Raw genomic sequence first — 16,148 nt, forward strand, 5'->3', positions numbered from 1 at the left:
ATATCAGGCAAAAATGCAATTCGCCACGCTTTGAGAAAGTGCATAGTTTGTTTTCGTGTAAAACCCATAACAGCTACACAACTAATGGGTAGTTTACCTGCTTGTCGAGTCACACAGGCACGAGCATTTATTAACACGGGTGTAGATTATGCCGGGCCATTTAACATAAAAATATCACGAAATAAAACGGGTAAAGCTTATTTATCCATCTTTGTCTGTTTGTCCACAAAGGCCGTACATTTTGAAGTGGTATCAGATTTAACCGTTACTTCATTTCTAAATGCAATAAAGCGATTTATCGCCAGAAGAGGTAAATGTCTTAACTTATACTCAGACAATGGCACTACCTGTGTAGGTGCTAACAATCAACTAGCAGAATTGAAACAATTTCTTGTCAAAGACGCAACTCAAAGTCAGATACAATATTATCTAACAGAGCAGTTCATTAATTGGAAGTTTATCCCTCCGTACTCTCCGCATATGGGTGGATTGTGGGAAGCGGCAGTTAAATCTGCTAAGACACACATGAAAAAGATTATCGGATAAACTATATTAAGTTTTGAAGAGCTTTATACTATTCTTACACAAACAGAAGCATGTTTAAATTCTAGGCCGCTCACGCCAATGTCCAACGATCCTACGGATCTACAACCGTTAACCCCCGGGCATTTTATCATAGGTGAAGCGCTCACTGCAATTCCAGATTACGATCTTAGTGAAGCACCTGTAAATCGTCTAACGCGTTACCAATTAATCACACAAATGAGACAGGATTTTTGGTCCAGATGGTCGCAGGAGTACATATCTCAGTTGCAACAACGATTTAAATGGAAACAGCCAGAAGACACAAACATAAAATTAGGTACCATGGTGTTGATAAAAAACGAGAATACTCCTCCGATGATCTGGCCATTAGGTCTAATAACAGAGACGCACCCGGGAGCGGACGGGATAATACGCGTAGTTACTATAAAAACTAGTCATGGTCTAACCAAGCGAGCGTTATTCAAAATATGTATCCTTCTAATTGATGATAATATGCAAACATAATTCAAGTTTAGTTATAAGATATGTTTTGATTTACTAATTTTGACAATGTAATCATCTAATAATTACACTGCAAGGCTGCGTCGCAAGCGTGCGTACAACCATTATCTATTATATGCTACAGTTCTTTATTTCCTTTATTTAAAATTACATAGCAATTTTTCCGTTCTGTTCTTTTATACATATATTGTTTAAGATTGCGGCCTCATATAGCATTTACCGAATTTAATCTGCATGATTATAATAGTTTGCAAAACTAAGCTTTCCAAAAGGGGGCAGGATGTTTAGTCCCGAATTCAATATACGCGCCACGCGCCATCTGCGATACTTTATGATTGCGCGACCATCTTTGTCGATATTGATATATATCGACTGATATGCGATCGTTTATATCGAGGGCGTCGACTACCGCGCCTTCTTCTTGTGTCGTGTAACAATTGAGCCTCATGGCGGTTGAACGCAAATTACGTGTGCAATAAAGAAGTCGAGAAATATGAGCGTGGCACTTCTTCAACCCGAGCATAAACCGACACCAGTAAACACGGGTTGCAACAGCGCTGTAAGGTTAATTTTCGTCTTGAGATCTTGGAATTGCTCTCATTCTTGTGGCTCTGGTTTATATTCTAGCCCTAATGTAATTTTAATATATGCATTACAATTTTACACTGTCAAATAATAAATAATATTGTTTAATAATAATAACAACAGTATAAATAATAGTAACAATTTTATTACTTGACTTATTTTATTCTATTTTTGACAACTCGTATATACATTAATTGTGCCATGGCTAAGGTCTATACTATGTCATAGTGTAGATCTTAGCTACGTTTCTGGCAAGTCAGTCCAAAGTATGCAGCTTTATTCTTTATCCTTTTTATCTATAGCAATTTTATTTTTTTTTATTTTTAAATTAATTTTTATGTATTATCTCTTATGTATCAGGTTTCTGAAAAAGACGAAGTACATAAAGTCGAAACGTAAAACGTCAATTGTATTTAAAATTTGTTTAATTAAACGAGATTTTGTTTTTAAATTTAAGTTGATGACCTTTTTATAACTTGAAAATCAGCCAGCCTTCCTTCCTATAGTTTATTTTATAGGGGAGACCGGGGCTCTAAGCCGACACTATTTTTTCAAAGGCAATTTTCGGCTCGAAGGACCAAAATGTTCTGGCGTCGCTTTCCGACGGTCGCCCTGAATCTGGATTCCGCTCAGAGTTGAGCGAGAAGCGTGTGTAACGCAAGTCGTAAATTCGTGGGATTATCGTTAGTGGAGACGTGTCGCCATGAGGCACGCGGAACGAGAGCTTGAATTTGAGTAACGCGATTGGCGACGAACGTCTTCCATCGCGAAGGATCTTGAGCGATCCAAGCAAGCACGATGTTGGAATCCGTCCAACAATAATACGGAAGATTTTGATAACCATTTAACGCTCGAACAAAATCAATAAGTCGCGCTAGAAGCAAGGCCGCACATAATTCGAGTCGAGGTATGCTTATCGTTTTCAAAGGAGCGACCTTAGATTTACTAACAAGCAGCGATATCGTGACTTTGCCCGACGAAGACACTACCTTTATATAAACAACGGCGGCGTAAGCATGATTCGAAGCGTCCGCGAAACCGTGTATTTCGGAACGTTCGGTATCAGGCCCGAGGCCGTTCCAACGAGGAATTTGCACGTGACCGAGAGCTGATAAACGAGAATATATATCGTTCCATCTCGCGAAAACCGATTCGGAAAGAAGCTCATCCCACTGGATATTAAGTTGCCAGAGCCTTTGCATGAGGATTTTCGCGGCGATCGTGACAGGCGTGGCCCAGCCCAACGGATCGTAAAGTTTCGCGACAGCGGACAATATGGTACGTTTGGTATCGGGAACTTTATCCGAAAGCGCGACGCGATATTCGAAAACATCTTTAGAGGGGTTCCACCCGATACCGTGAATTTTGAGCTGTTCGTCTTGCGCGAAGGGCTTTTTACCGGCTAGCCCATGATCCGCGACGTCAATATCGTCTAGAAGAGAGGGGAGTTACTTGCCCATTTCTTTAACTCGAACCCGCCGCGTTTTAATAAGGCAACTAAATGATCTCGAATTTGTCGAATATGAGGCTTGTCGTCAGCTCCGAATACGGCATCGTCGATGTAAATATGTTCTCTGAGAATCGGAATGGCGAGGAAAAAGTGTTTACCCTCGTCGATAGTTAATTGCTCGAGAACGGCAAGGGCAAGAAAGAGCGCGCAGGCTTGGCCATAAGTCACGGTTAGCAACAAGAAAATATTTATCGCGTCGTGAGGAGACCGTCTCCATAAAATTCTTTGGTAATTTATATTGCGAGAATCGACGAGAATTTGGCGATACATTTTTGCGATATCCGCCGAATAAACGTATTTGTATCTGCGCCACCGCGCAATTATTGCGGAAATATCGGTTTGCTTTTTCGGACCAATATGCAAGTGGTCGTTGAGAGAGGTACCGTTAGAGGTGACGCTTGACGCGTTGAACACGACGCGGAGACGTGTGGTAACGCTATCTTCCCGAATCACCCCGTGGTGGGGAAGATAGACGCTTTGTTCGTTGTCTTCCGCGGGAGATAACGGTCGCATGTGTCCGAGACGCTCGTACTCGTCGAGAAAGTTATGATATTCTTTCATAACTTCCGGTTTGTCACGAAGTCGACGAGTTAGCAAACATTTTCTCGGCTTGAACCCGAGACTCCCCGATTTTGATAGGAGGGCCTTTCTTAAATGGGAGACGCACGACGTAGCGTCCCTCCGAATTGCGAGAATGAGTTGAGCGAAAATGCTCTTCGCAATCCTTCTCTTTTTGTGTAAGAGCGGATCGCTGCGGAAGCTCCTCGATTTCCCAGAACCAGCGGAGTTCTTTCTCCAGCGAGAAAGAGCAAATATGATGCGTTGAGATTCGAGGAACTTTCGCTGAGGATTGTTCAGGAAACGCGGCTGAACTAACGGGTCCGGAGATGACCCATCCGAATATAGAATTTTGCGCGATAGGTTGCCCGATCCCCCCTTTACGCACGCCGTCGAGAATAATCTCATTATAGAGATCCGCTCCAATAATGAGACTGATTGGATCGCGACTCGTCGGATCCGTGTCGGCTAGCGGTAAGTCGGAGAGATATGAGATGGACGAAATATCCGCGTTGCGTTTCGGAATATAGGAAGTTACGGACGGGAGAATGAGCGCCGTAGTCGAGAGGGACGGGACGAGAGACGCGCGCGGCGAAATGAATATGCGTGTCGCGTTTTGAAATGTCCCGGCGTTAATTCCGCCGACGGCGGAAATCGAGATCGGCATGCGAATCCGTTTGACTCGCAAGGTTTGCGCCAAGTTCTCCGAGATGAACGTCATCTCGGAGCCCTGGTCGAGTAACGCTCTGACGACGGCGGTACGGCCGGACGAACTGCGGACCGTGATCCACGCTGTCGCCAATAGAATCGGCGAGCGATTTTTCGCCGCCGCGAAAAGAGAGTCGACCTCCGATTTCGAATCAGAGGCTTGAGGCGACGAGCAGTTAATCGCCGCGTTGTCCTTTGAGGACGAAATGTCGCTAGAGACAGCGCCTGTGGCACTGAAGCAAGAGTCCGAGTCAGAATGCAGCAGAGAGTGATGCCTTTTATGACATACGCGACAAGAATATTTACTTTTGCAATCCTGCACGGAGTGTTTGGTACTTAAGCAATTAAAACACCTTTTGTGTTGTTTAATGATCTCTCGACGCTGACTCGCATTCTTGCTTATAAACGATGGACACAGATTTATGAAGTGTGACGCTTTACATAAAGGACACGGAGTCGAGTTGTTGGCGGAGGCGTTCGCAGCGTGCACTCGCGACGAGTTCGCAGATTTCGACGCGGTTTTGCTTGAGGAACCGATCGCACAGTCTTCGAGCGCGCGGGTACGAGATTTGAGAAACCGACAAAGGTCTTCGTATGATTGCAGATCATCGGTATCGCTCGATTTTACACTCCACGCTTTACGCGTTATCGGATCTAATTTATGTACGATGAGGTGAACGAGAATATCGTTCCACAATTCATCAGGTCGGCGCTTTAGATTTTTAAGAAAAGCTACCGCGGTACTGACTTTATCGTACAATGTCTGTAAATCCGAAGCAGACTTGCGCGTAATTTTCGGTAACTCAATTAAAGTAGAAAGATGCAAATTAAGAGACCTTCGTTTGTGCTCGTACCGCGCGATGAGAGCTTGCCAGGCAATGAGGAAATTATCCGCGGTAATCGAGATATTTGCGATGCACTCGGACGCACGACCCTTCAAACATGAAGCGAGAAAATGCATGCGCGCGAAATCATCGAGATCTTTGTTATTCTTAATTAACGCGGTGAATCTATCGCGAAACGTCTCCCAGTCGTCGTGGTCGCAGACGAACGGAGGCAATTTAATTGGAAGCAGATGTGAGAGAGAGGACGCCGGTACCGTTAAGTTCGATCGCGAACTCGAGAAAATAGGGTTCGGACTCACGACCGGCTCCAATTCTTCCAGGCACTCCGTCATGTAGTCGAGGGCGTGTTGATAGGCTGCGAGAGTCGTGTCGAAGGCGTTGTCCTGGAAGTAGCTCAGGGCTGCTTGGCTCGATTCAGGAATCCGATGCAGGAGATCTGCGTGGCCGTCGAAGAACGGAGCCCAGAGCTCCTTTAGAGATTGAATGCGGGAACGCACCTTCGCCGGGGTTAAGTTCCCCTTTCCGATTTTCTTGAAATTATCGAGATAACGCTCGATCGAACGTTTAAGCTGCAGCTGTTTCTCGAAATGCTCGGACATGGTGACGAATATGCACACTTGTCACACACTCGACCCTCCACACGCCTCTATCCGGCTCGAAGGACCAAAATGTTCGGGCGTCGCTTTCCGACGGTCGCCCTGAATCTGGATTCTGCTCAGAGTTGAGCGAGAAGCGTGTGTAACGCGAGTCGTAAATTCGTGGGAGGAATGAGGATTAAAGCACTCGGAAAACAGATTGCACAAAGAAATATATATTCTTTATTTCAAGAACGGAAAAGACGCAAGGGGAAACAACGGATCGTGCGCCGCGGATTCGGAAATCTTCTGAGTCGTTCGTACTTTCTGCCAGTACTTTCTTCTCGTGTCGAAGCCTTTCGCGGAGCGGAGATCTTGTACGCGTCGAACGGAAGTCTTGAGCGCGCGGCAGAAGAACGATCGCGAGCGGAGCACGACCGGAAGTTTTCGGACCCCTCGCTAAGTAGTACACTTAATGAAGAAATATAAATAACTTAGATCCGCACTTTGAGACGAAACGAGCGAGTAGCGATTCAAGCCGCAATTTTAGAGAGAGAGAGCCGTGCTGTCTTTAGACGAGGATTGATACGCGACGATTTTCGGCTGAGTTCTGGCCCACGACTTGAGGCTAGGAATCCTCAGCAACGACTGACTGTCCGGCGAGCGAATTCGCCGTTTACTCAAGAGGGTTCCCAAGCAGCATTTTTCGGTTAACTTTCCGACTAAGGACTACTTTTCTACTAATCACAACGTTGTAAGTGGTTCAAGAAAGTTATAAAATGTAACTTATAATTACTAACGTTTTTTGGACGTTGTCTAAACGTTAAAATTACGACGTGCTTTTTTTATCACTTTCCCAACGTCAAATTCGAAACAGTTTAAGTCCTATTACCCGACGTTAAGATATTTAACGTTCGCTTGACGTTATACTCTGCACTACACTTTTCGAGCAACTTCAATACGTAATTCCCAACGTAAACCAACGTTTTGTTATCAAACGTTGTAAAACGCTACCGTTGTAAAACGTCGCCTGTGGTCATTTCTGACTGACGTTAAGAAATCGCGAGAAATGGTAACAAATTCTGCCTAAATGAATGTAGAGCAGATTACTGCTGCATCAAGCGGGCATCGTCGACGGCAATTCGCGGCGTCGTGCGTGAGCTACGAGGACTATGCGACGAATGTTGACGATCCACGGCCGAACCGGTCTATCTCATCTCACGCGGTTATCGTCGCGTCGTCGGGAAACAACGCGCGCGCGCCGCGCGATTCACAGCTCGAGAGCGCGTTCGCTCGGCTGCACGGCTGCCATAACCATGCTCTAGATCACCATATAGATTAGATGGTATTGCATAGATCGGATTTGGTTAAGATATACGACTCATTCGCAAATCTAGTATAGAATTTTTAACTAATTGATACTTTATCGACATGTTAAGTCAGTTTGGCGACCTTGTTAAGACTTTTAGTCAATATAGGTACAATTTTGCCTACAGTGGTATACTACTTAGTTTGGAAAAGTCTGAAAAAGTTAATTATTTTATACGAGAAGACAAATTTTAGTAGAATTTATCGCACCTTTTACTACGTAAAGTTTGATATAGTGTGGTACGCTGACTTCGCCATTTTCATTCCTCAAAGAGGAAGGCAAATAATCCGCCATTTTCCAGTATATTTAGATTTATATTTTTTAACGCACTTTATTAACAATTTAAAGTATTTATATAATATCTGTTGTTAAGGTTTGGACAACATATATTTATCTTAAAAGTAATTTCGACGAAAAAAAATTAAAATCTACACTTTGGAAAATTTTAGTTATTTATTAGAATATTTAGTAAATTGGAATATTTTAGAAAGGATTTGTCTAATTTTTACTTATCATTTCCACATTTATCAATAAAGTTAGTTTTGTTATACAATTTCAGTGCTGGGTTCGTGTATTTATGGCAAAATTACAATAGTATCAAAGACTGCGCAAACTATATTTTTCCTATAAAGCCATTTTATTTGTGCCAAATTGATAAGTACGTATTATGATACATTTATTACACCAATGCCGTCATATGGTTTGAATGGAAGCACGAAAACTACACCTAAAATGTACGTTGTGAAAAAATAACTTCAGGTCTAGCAGAGTGTACAAAATCAAAGTTTACATACCAATGTTAAAACTGGTGGAAAAAATGTAACCTCAATTTAACTTATATAAGTCGGATTCCAACGTTGGTACAACCTAAATTTGATTCCCCAAATTGGTGCAAAAGAGGGTTGAAACGACGTAGCGAAAACGTTGGATACCAACGTTAAGTGTGTTTATCTTAACGTCGGGCGGACGTCAAAATGCTGCTTGGGTTGTTTTTCAGGAACGAACGCGCGATGAGAGCTGAATCGCTATTCGTCCGTATGGTCATATCACGCGTCACAACAGCCGTTTCCGTGTTTCGACAAATAAGGGAGCACTCTCGTAACGCGTGATCGCGATCGATGTGCTTCGAGGGCGCGGGAATCGCGGGGAACGTATGTTTCGCACAAGTTCGAAAGAGCTCGAACCACATAAACATCGGTATTTCTCGATGTGAAATATAATAACGTTTTCGAGCCGATGTTTCGCGTAGGAAAGTTCGACGGATCTCGAACAAATTATTTTCATCTGAACTCATGTCTGAAACACAATTTATGCAAGTAAATTCGCGCACACATTTGTCATGGGCCATACGCTGCATTACAAGCATTGTTTATTATTGGGAACCAATAAAACAACGTGTCGACTTAGCCCCGTTTTTTACTTTTGTTACTCCAAAAATCTAAAAATTTTGAAAATATGCAAAAATTATTATCGGATTCGTATAAAGCATCGAAATTCCCATCAAAATCACTTACCAGTAGATTCGCAAGAGTAAAGCTCGATGAAAGAGTAGACATTTTCGAGAGATCAGAAAAATTACTTTTTACTATCAAAAACGCTTATATCGCGTTAAAAATTACACTATAACTCAGAATGTTACCAAATTCCGTTGATAATACTGGCACATAAAGACGCATTTACAGTAGAAAAAGCAAATTTCTACGATTGATTTAAATAAAAAAACCTAGTGTCAAGATGGCCCCATTGTCGGTTTAGCCCCGGTATTCCCTACTGTTAGTTTTTTTAATTTAGTTAATATTTTTTTCTATTAAAACACATTTGTTATAGTGATTGTGAAGTATAAAATCTGAAAAAATAAATGTTTTTAAAGAGTAAAGATAGTATATTTTTTGAAATATATGCATTTTATGTAAACATAACATTTAAATTTATTTGCAGTTTATTTTAGAACATGCCAAAAAACACCGTTTCATAAGCTTTCCAAGAAAGTTAAAAAGCAGAAAGTGAATGTTGAAGTTGTAGAAAAACTCAATTCAACAGATTCTTTAATTGAATTCGATCAATCGCATATTCAGCAAGCACATGTTTCCGTTAAAAGCCAAAGTTCCGTAATACCAGATTTTTTTCATAATCAAAAAGAATCTGAACTTTCTCATTATTCTTAACTTTTTCATTATTCTGAACTTCCTCACCATTCTGAATTTTCTAATAATTCTGATCACTTTGAGTAAGGGAGACCGGGGCTAACTCGACATCGGGGCAAACTTGACACTAGACTTTTTGCTAATTTAAATATATCGTAGAAACTTGTCTTTCCTACTGTAAATGTGTCTTTATGTGCTGGTATTATCAACGAGATTTGATGACATTTTGAGTTATGGCGTAATTTTTAGCGCGACATAAGCGTTTTTGATGGTGAAAAGTAATTTTTCTGATCTCTTGAAAATTTCTCCTCTTTCATCGAGCTTTACTTTTGCAAACCTATATGTAAGTGATTATTATGGAAAATTTGATGCTCTATATGAATCCAATAATCGTTTTTGGATATTTTCAAAATTTTCATGTTTTTGAAGAGACAAAAGTGAAAAACGACGTCCGGGGCAAAGTGAACACCACGCCGTTTCGTCGGCTCCCAGTAACAAACGATGCTTGTCATGCAGCCGTATGGCTCATGACAAATGTATGCGCACGTCCGATCGGTTTAGCCAAGGAGAAAGCTGTTCCTAGTGTAATCGGTTCCCGAAGATCGAGCATTTCATCTTTCGACTTCAAGACGACGTGTCTGTTCTGCGCGGAAGATGCATCGAAAGAATTTATAAAAAAACAAACGAAGAAGAATGTTGCAAGGCGCGATACTGTGCACGTGATCAGTACGATGCAAGTTAAAGAGAATATTTTGGAAACTGCAAAGAAAAGAGGAGATACGTGGGGCAAAACTGTAAGTATGCGCATCTTAAACGTAATAGCTTTAGTTGCAGCCCAGGGTCAATACCACGGTTCATGTATGCAAAAATTTTTTCATTCTTTGAAAACGTACAAGGTTCCCGGACGTCCCGAAACCAAATATGCAAAAACATCTATTGACTTTATTTCTTTGTTTCTCGAAGAACATCGCAATGAATGCCAGTTTTCATTAACTGAAATTTTAAAAGAGTATAAAGATATTGATTAAGAGAGAGGGAGCGAACGAGCGATGGTGGAGAAGAAAGAGAAGAAAAAAAAACGAAGCAAAGAAAAGAAAGAGTGGAACGAGCCATATCTTATACTTGTTCCGCTCTTCCATAAAACACTTGTATCAGAAGTTTTGTAATAAATATCATGCTCTTAAATCTTGGAAAAGAGTTAAAAAGATTCATTGAATACCTAATATCCTGAACGGATCTGAGGAGCCACAATCCACATCGCCGAGGACAGTTAATTATCCTAAGGTTTTACCTCCTTAACCGCAGAAGAAGAACCCATCAACGAAGGCGTTCTGCCAGATTGAGTAACTTCGCATCACCAGGACGTCACAAGTTGAAATTTTTTGGCGAAGATATTGATCTTTTAGTGTTACTGACAGCCTTAGAATAATCTAAATCTAACATCTATTTTATGAAACCGAGCAAGGGAAAAACAGAGCAGAAGATTTATTCATCTACTTCCTTTCAATATTCTGATATTGCTGAGCATATTCTCTTTCTTTACGCATTCACTGGTTGTGATACCACTTCAACATTTTTCAGGCAAGGTAAAATAAAATTTATTAAACTGTTCCAAAAAAATGAATATTATTTGCAGAATATTTTAAACATTTTTGGAGATCCGGGTGCTCATCCAGATTTCATTGACATAGCTGGACAAAAATGTATTCTCGCTTTATATGGAGCAAAAAGCAATAGTTTTCTGGATGAGTTTTGATTTTCATGCTTCGCCAAATCTATGTTGAAAAAAATGTTCAACATTGCTTCTATACAACCTACTAAAACAGCTGCACGTCAACACTCCTTCAGAGTCTACCATCAGATTCAGCAGTGGCGCGGAGTTAAAAAAAATCCTCAAAATTGGGGCTGGAAATATACAAAAAATGGTTTATTTCCAGTTCCTTCAATGAAGGAAGCCGCTCCGCAGGATATTCTGAAAAAGATCTTCTGCAAATGCACAAAAGACTACAAAGTGAATTGCTGTTGCAGAAAAACTGGATTGCGATGCTCTGTGACTTGTGTCAACTGTCGATCGAGGTCAAGCATGCACAAACATCGACATTATAATAGATCACTGTGACTACGATGAAAAAATTGACGTAATTGTTCAACATTTTGAGGAGACATTGACCGATCCTGACAATGAGATTGATTTGAACAACGAGGAAGAACCAGAAGAAGCAGAGAAGAAAGATAATATTGAGGAAAAGGAAGATGCTGCAGAAGATGACATTTGCCAACCCTCTACATCAAAAAGAACAAGATTTGAATAATTAATTTTTGCACTTCTCTGACTGCTTCAGACCTTGAGGTGAGCTCTCTCCTTTCTCTTTCTATTTTAACGATTGACTATGTAACGATGCGCCTTGAAACGCATCATTCCCGGCGAGCATTAGCCGGATGCCGCCCGGCCGAACACCCGCCGGGCGAGACAAGGCACGATGTGCCCTTTTTTAATCGAAGCATCTCGCGTATCAGTCCGCGAACGGACTTATCGCGGCAACCGACTCGGAGCGCCGAGCGGTGCCGAAACCGGCCGAAAGCCATCGAATGCAATCGCGGCGTCGGGACGCCGTACTTCCCGAACGCTCCATCCCGGCGCGCCCGATTGCCGTCGCGTATACCCCCGCCACGCCGACACACCATCGCGGGTGTGTATATAAACCGAGCAATGTTGCTAACTTTTAGATTTCGCCATGAGCCAGCAACCGGTCCGACCGATTCTCCGCTGCTCACGGATCCCGAAATCCCACAGTCAAACAACCAGGAGGTAGAGAGTGTTCTCTGCCTCTGCCGAGTGAAGAGTCTGGGCGGTTAACTCGAACCACATGTGTTCGAACTTCCATCCGAACACCTATGACACCGGAGTGAAACAAGGTAAGAGAGTTCTTCTCTTACTCGCCAAGGGTCTTGGCCACCCGGTGCCGCTTCCCGCCTACACAAATCGATGCGCCAGTAGATAGAGAATATTTTCCTTATCTCCGCTAAGGGTCTTAGCCGCTCGATATCACGTCTAATCGCGCTCCAGCGCCGCGCGCGCTTACCGCCAACGCTATCCAAGCTTTCGATACCGCGTCACCCACACCGTGATCGTACACCGTACCTCAGCGAGCCCGGGCGCCCGCCGATCCGCGGACTCCGCGATCTCTGTATATCGTCGCTATAACGGCGTTCGCGAACTCCGCGATCTCTGTATATTACCACCATCGTAACCGGCGCGTCCGCGATTTATTGTACGTATCTGTCTACTCCGCGATCTCTGTATACCGCCGCTATCGTAACAGCACCCGCAATCTTTTGTACATATCCACCGCCTCCGCGATCACCTCGATGTATTCACGTTAATTGAATAAACTCTATTACGTTTTTGTTATATTTTAACCGAGTCTTGTGTCTTTCTCCGCGCCTACTCCGAACCCTGACCAGCTGCGAGGTAAATCCGCGCTTCGGAAGGTAGGTTGTTTTAACTAAATATATTTTTCCTTTTCACAGTAGAAATGTTCACTATAATCGTGCGTACCAGCTTGCTTATCACGACATCTCCTCAAGAAAGGAACTTTCTGCCTCGAGTTCTGCAGGAATAAAATCGTCTTATCTCAATAAATGGTGAATATGGTTCGAAAGAAGAGCCAAAATGTTCATCACATCTGAATGCACGGTTTTTTCTATTTTATTTGCGCACCACGTTTCGTGCCTGACTCGCATTCGCTGTTTTAAATCGTTGACACTTTCACGAGTCTAATTAGTCGCTGACACCGTTTGTTACAAAAAGTATCCTACTTTTCCCGGCTCTAGCGCCAAAACTATTGGTCGTAGGAAAAAAACCTATACTTCCTTTTTTTGTGGAGAATTTAATTCTTTACAATATTGTATTAAACTATTTTAGCCTAAGTCTAATAAAATATAATAAAAATCGAGATATTCGCAAAAAACTAATTTTTCACCCCTTTTTTCTAAGATGGCGGCCGAAGCACACCACGGGGGAGATCGGAAACATAGTATGTCATTACTGACCCCCAAACAAAGCGATTAAAATTTTTTCCAGCTTTGTCCGAATTAGTCGATTTTCAAATGTACTTGCCGAGTGAATTATTTAGACATGAGGCGAACCTGCGGACTTTTTAGGCCAGCATTCACATTTTTAACTTTCCTGAGCTCAATTTTGCTAATTTCTCAAAAAACCAAACTGGGAAATATTATTAAAGGATCACACTATCAAAATATGTAAAAAAACTAAAAATTAAATTTTTCGGAATTTTAAACCTTACCATTCCCCTTAAAAGTAAAAAAACGTGAACAATAAATTTTTGTTGTTCTACACAATTGTTTTTCGGGTCAAAATAAAAAAAGGAAAAATCGCTAATTTTTACATTATTTTCATCCATTTGTATCATGTCTATACGTTATTTTAAAAAATTTGGCAATTATACCATTCGATAGAGCAGAGTTTCAGCTTTAAGAATCTGTTTTTTGAATTGCGGTACAATAATTTTTAACAGAGTTATGAGCAATTAAAGTCAAAATGCTCTTTTCCTATTAAATTTACGATAACCAAGTAGCAAAAAATCGTAAAAACATAAAAAAATATATTTTGTAGGGAAAATTTCAAACTTTTACGTTAAAAAGTTGAAAATTTTCGTAGATTTTTTTTGTGTACGTAACAGGCCGACAAAGTGAGAAACAAATTTTTCATTTTGTCCAGTTCATAGTTTTCTATATGTAAAAATTACCAAACTCACAAAAATTAAAAAATAATAGTGACTTATTGTAAGTAGAGATTTCAAGCTGTAAAATTCTTTTTTTAAACTTAAATTTCGTTGATTTTTAACGAAGTTACAGCTACTTGAATTTTGCCTATTCTATGCACTTTTAAAAAAGGCGTGTTAACTGAGTGAATTTCGTTTGTATTGAAAAATTGAAGCCTCTTTTTTTTCCGCGATGCCGATTGGTTATCTCGATTGATTGCCGCGCCGTAGCTTGCTTTATCCCGTGAGGGACTGTCATCGCGGAGTAGTGTGGCGAGTTTCGTGCGTGTAGTGCGTCGTGTGTGTCGTGATGTGACATGTGACAGCTCGCGTCGTGTCGCGAGGTTAATATTATTATTAATGTGATCTCTCATCATTATTATAAATATAAAATCGTTTAATTCTGAATTTCGGTCGCGTCACGCAAGGATCGAAGTGCCACGCGAAATATCAGCGAATCGGAGATAGGTAATTATAGTGACTCCTCTTCTAAAAAGGGCATGTCGTTGGTATTGTTGTCACTTTTCCGCGATCCCGATTGGTTCTCTTGCTGCGCTTACTTTATTTGCAGCTGTCATTGTATATTTTGACAGTTGTGTGTATCAAGGGCTAATAGTGTAATAGTAATAGCATAATGTTAAAGCTAAATAGCGCGCGCAAAGCGCGCGTCTGTAGTGTCTAGTTTTAAAGAAAAATTTAGTGTTCCTTTAATTTTTGTGTATATCAAAATCAAAATTATTTAAATGAATAACGTCTGTGAAGTTTGGCTCTCCTGTTTTAAAATTCGAAAAATTTATTAGAGTTCTGGATGCTTCTGCAAGAGTTCCAGTCATTTAAAATAACGACTACACCATTTAAAAATGTAGGGGGGCTAATTTTACGGCGCCCTCTATTTTTGAAAAAATAAATTTTTTATATTTGGAAAGATTTTGATGAGTTCTTAGAGTTTCCTATAGGTTTTAGTAAGAAAAAATTGATGATAAAGTGGAACCCATAATTTCAAAGTTGCACTAATTTTCAAAAATCCGCAGTTCTGGCGAGAGTTTTAGTAGCCCCCCAAAGAGTTCTATCGAAGACTATTATGACCCAACGACCAATATTTCAAAAGTTACAGCTCTCCAAAATCCTCTTCTAAAAAGGGCAAGTCATCGATACTTGAATCTATCAAGTATTGTTGTCGCTTTTTCGCGATGCCGATTGATTCTCTCTCTGCACTTACTTCACGAACGGCTGTTGTCATATGGCATATTTTGACAGTTAATTGTGTGGTTAATAAGGTGTAATAGTAACAATGAAATATTAAAGTTAAATAGCGCGCGCGTAGCGCGTGCCTGTAATGTCTAGTACACCCAAAAAATAAAAAATCATTTTTTCGGGAGTTCTGATAAAAGAGGTAAAATAGTCTTTAGGATAAAGACATATACTTTACTTACCTCAAGAGATCTTAAAGGGCGTTTTAAAAAAACGTACCCAACCCTGTACAACTCATCCATTACTACCCTTCTCCTCTCACTTAACCCTTTAAACCAATGGTTTAACGTCTCTTTCCGAAAGACGGAGCTCAGTTTTTCCATCTAGGGTTCCTCTCTCCGCTAGATAGGGGGAGGGGCAGCATTTTTGCTAAGGGCCTAGCGGGATTCGAACCCGGTTCTCCGGATTACAAATCTGGCGCTCTACCAACTAGACCAGCCGTCACCCCTAAATAGTCTTTAGAATACCATCCTATTCTGTCCCTTCCCCCCTGTCTCCTCTTCTTTCATGTACACGCGCGCGCGCACGTGTATGTGTGTGTATGTATGTATATATATATATATATATATATATATATATATGTATATATGCATCTTTTATGAAATTATCGCTTTCTAAGTACTAGAGCAGTACTGGATTATAAGCACTTTCGAATGAATTCGAATGTCAAAGACTGAAAAAATTAATAAATTTTGTTGTATTAAACATTATTAGTGCTTCTTATTAATAATAAAATATTCTTATAAAACAAAGTACTTATAAATCCATTACT

The 16,148-nt window shown here is 40.9% G+C and overlaps 1 protein-coding gene and 1 pseudogene across 21 annotated transcripts in view; both read right to left on the reverse strand.

Moving 5' to 3' along the window:
- LOC143903155 (uncharacterized) overlaps positions 1-16,148 on the reverse strand; it is a 368,826-nt gene that overhangs the window by 160,020 nt on the left and 192,658 nt on the right. The window lies entirely within an intron of this gene.
- On the reverse strand, positions 1,015-5,852 carry LOC143903182 (uncharacterized; annotated as a pseudogene).

This window comes from Temnothorax americanus, unplaced genomic scaffold (assembly GCF_048541705.1).
Source record: "Temnothorax americanus isolate GAGA-0224 unplaced genomic scaffold, ASM4854170v1 Scaffold44, whole genome shotgun sequence".
Taxonomy (NCBI): domain Eukaryota; kingdom Metazoa; phylum Arthropoda; class Insecta; order Hymenoptera; family Formicidae; genus Temnothorax; species Temnothorax americanus.